Raw genomic sequence first — 3697 nt, 5'->3', positions numbered from 1 at the left:
TATTTATTTATTTTTTGCGGTACGCGGGCCTCCCTCTGCTGTGGCCTCTCCCGTTGCGGAGCACAGGCTCCGGACGCGCAGGCTCGGCGGCCATGGCTCACGGGCCCAGCCGCTCCGCGGCATGTGGGATCCTCCCGGACCGGCGCGCGAACCCGGTTCCCCTGCATCGGCAGGCGGACGCGCAACCACTGCGCCACCAGGGAAGCCCTAGAATACATTTTAAAATGATGGCTGGATTTATGTTCCTTGTCAGCTCAATAGCAAAAGTTAGCAAATACAATTAAAACTCACTTGTCCGAATTTCAAGGCTCTTCATAATCAGGCCCCCCCGAATGTTTCCTTTGCTGCCTCCTTCTCTGGTTATTCCAACCTTCTTTCCAGACCTCTAGGCTCACTCCCACACCCATGTATTTTTTTGTCTTAAAATATACATAACATAAAAATGTATCACTTTATCCATTTTGAGTGTAGAATTCAGTGCCTAATGGTACTTAATAGTACATTTACACTGTACTTCATCATCACCACTATCTATTTCCAGAACATTTTCATCACCCCAAACAGAAACTCTGTACCCATTAAACAATAACTCCACAACTGGCCCCCACCCCTGTCCCTGGTAACCTCTAATTTCTGTCCCTATAAATTTGCCTATTCTAGGGACCTCATATAACTGGTATCATACAATGTTTGTCCTTCTGGGTCTGACTTACTTCACTCAGCATAATATTTTCAAGGTTCATCTATGTTGTAGCATGTGTTAGGATTTCCTTCTTTTACAGGCTGAATAATATTTCATTTTATGGATATCTGCCTTTATATATGGCCTGAGCTGTTCCTTGTCCAGAGATATCTTTCTCTTCCTCTTCACTTGTCTATCCTTTAAGACCCTGTGCCAGCACCACCTCCTCTGTGAAACCTGCTATAAGCGCATTCTTAACTAGAACATTTTACACCGAAACTTTATAACACGCAACTGATTATAGATTTCCTCATTCTTGTACCATATAATTTGGGACTTTATGACTCGCCATCTCTTTTCAGTATTTTATTGTAAATGTTTATGTCTGGTAGAGTACCAGACAGACAGCTGCTTCTGAACCATTTGTTGATTGATTAACTGCCTGTTGTCAGGAAATAAGTTTCTCTTCAGAAAAGTAAATATTCCAGAAGCTAGTTTGGCAAAAGCAAACATATATTTCTCTTCATTTTATCAACAGACCTTTAGCTAAGATCACCTTGATGTTCTTTATTAGCCATTTAAAATAAAAGAAGATAGTCTCTCGTGAAGTGAGTAATTCATTTGCTTCTTCTGTAGCATTTCTGGGTTCCTTTCTCATTTCTGAGTCTCTCAGAGGCACTCATTCAGACTCTATTCCTCCCCCTTTTGTTCCTCTCCTCCCCATTTCCTCATACCCCCCCCCACACACAGATACAGACACACACACACACACACAGACACACACATACACAAACACACACACACGCTTCCAACCCTACACGCCTGCTCTCACTCAATACTTTACTTTATGCTGCCCTGAAGGAATCCTTGTAAGCATGGCTCAGAAGATTGCTGCTGCTATAGGATGGTGGGTTAACATCCTTGGTTTTGGTTAATGAATTAAAATAAGTACTTTTCAAAAGATCAGTTAATTGGAAGAGACTAGATTCAACCCTTAAGTAAGCAAGTTTGGCATTGTTTTGGGGTTTCTTATTATCTATATAATTTGTTCCCATGCAAATCTTTTTTTTTTTTTCAATGTAGGAGAAATCCTCTTTTGCTATATCTCTTGGAATCACTTTTAGTAAAAGACAATATTATTTTCCCTTCATGTCAGTCTGCCTCTTAACAGCTTAATCATGTTTCAGTGATGTATATTCTCTTATTTCTCAAGTGTTTAGAGCCAAATGAATGACAAATGATCTTCCTGTTCATCAGGATAATTACTAATGTTCCCTGAAACTCGAAAACACCTACCTCTCAATTTGTAACATTTTACAAATATTTCTTAGAAAGATGGGCTCTAAATGATGAGAATTCCCACAAATGCATTTCAATTGCTTTTTTGGCAAGAGAAGCTTTATTCTCTCTCAAGAGATTTATCTCAACCATTTGGCATTATGTTCCTCCTGGAAATTCTTCACTCCCACTGCACACCCCTGCATTTCTACATTAATAATCTTGTGCTTTCTTCGGCCATATCGTCTAAGGACTTCTCTAAAAAAGGAAAAGTTGATATTCTCTCTCTTAAAAAAGACTGCAGAAATGGCCATCCACAGGATGAATGTCCTTTGGCAGTTTCTTAGTAAGACTTTGTATCTACCTAATGGCTAATAATTAGGGGCCATACATTTCTATGTGCAAATAATTTATAGTTCGTTAGGCATTAAGCTTTATTTATTTATCCAACAGACATCTAGTGATTACTTACCATGTGTTAGGCATTGTGCTAGGTACTGGAGGTACAATGATGAAGAAGGTGTATACAATCCCGGCACTTCCGGCTGGCAAAGTCCAGGAGAAGAAATAGAGAAGTGAGCAAACAGGTGCAAAATAGTGTGGTAACTACTATGATATGGAAAGTACAGGCTGCCAGGACAGCTAGTAATAATATTTGTGATGATGATAATAGCCAACTTATGTTTAGCACTACTATTTCCAGGCCCTGTTTTCATTTAATCTTCTCAACAACTCTTTGACGTTGGTACTTCCTATGATCTCCTTTTATAGATGAGGAAACCGAGGCACAGAAAAATTAGGTAACTTGTCTAAAGTCTCACAACTAATTAGTGGCAGAGCCAATATTTAGGGGTACCTAACTCAGATTCAGTGACATGGAGAAGGCTTCTAAGAGGAAATGATGTGTAAGCTTGGAGTTATCAACAGGTATGAAGGGTCAGAGGTGACATATCCCAGACAAAGGAAATAATATACACAAACACTGTCATTAAGAAAGAGCAAATAATGTCCAAAGAATTGAACAAATTTCAATTTTGGCAGGTGGAAGAGGTGGCGAATTAGGCTCGAGTAAGAAGGGACAGACTGTGAAGGGTGTGGGAGCCCATACTAAAGGGCTTAGATTTTTTCTTAAGAAGAGTAGGAAGCCACTTGAAGTAGGAGGGTGACATGATCAAAACTGTTTTCAAAGATCCTCTGGTAGTGGAGTGGAGAATGGATTAGAGGGAGGCAGGGGCATCCATGAGGTGTCCCTTCGGATGGCTGTTGCAGTAATTCAGACTAGAGGTAATGACAGCCTGCCTAGGGTTAATGGCAGTGGACATGGAGAGACAGGAAGATCTGAGAGATCTTTGGGAGAAAGAGTCCATGGGAATGCGTGACATGAGGGATAGAGAAGGGAAAATGATGCTCTTGCTTGGTGAATGTGGGGCAAACGATGCCAGGTTCTAAGACAGGGAAAAGAGTAAGCAGAACAGATTTAGGGTGAGGAGGGGAATGAGTTCATTTTGGGACATGTTGAGTTTTAGGACCGTGTGCCTGGAAGACAGTTGGATAGGTAGGTATGAAGCTTAAGAGACAGATCTGAACTATAATTAGACTTTCAGAAGCCTTCATCATTCAGATAATAATTGAAGGCAGCGGATTCAACAAGGTTGGCTGGGAGAGTGTGTAAAGTGAGAAAAGAAGATGGCCCACTTAGCACTGAAGAACTACCTTCTGTCACAAATTGACAGGGGA

This window comes from Physeter macrocephalus, chromosome 2 (genome assembly GCF_002837175.3).
Source record: "Physeter macrocephalus isolate SW-GA chromosome 2, ASM283717v5, whole genome shotgun sequence".
In the NCBI taxonomy this organism is placed as follows: domain Eukaryota; kingdom Metazoa; phylum Chordata; class Mammalia; order Artiodactyla; family Physeteridae; genus Physeter; species Physeter macrocephalus.
The sequence above is the reverse complement of the archived record's forward strand: the minus strand, read 5'-3'. Positions refer to the sequence as shown.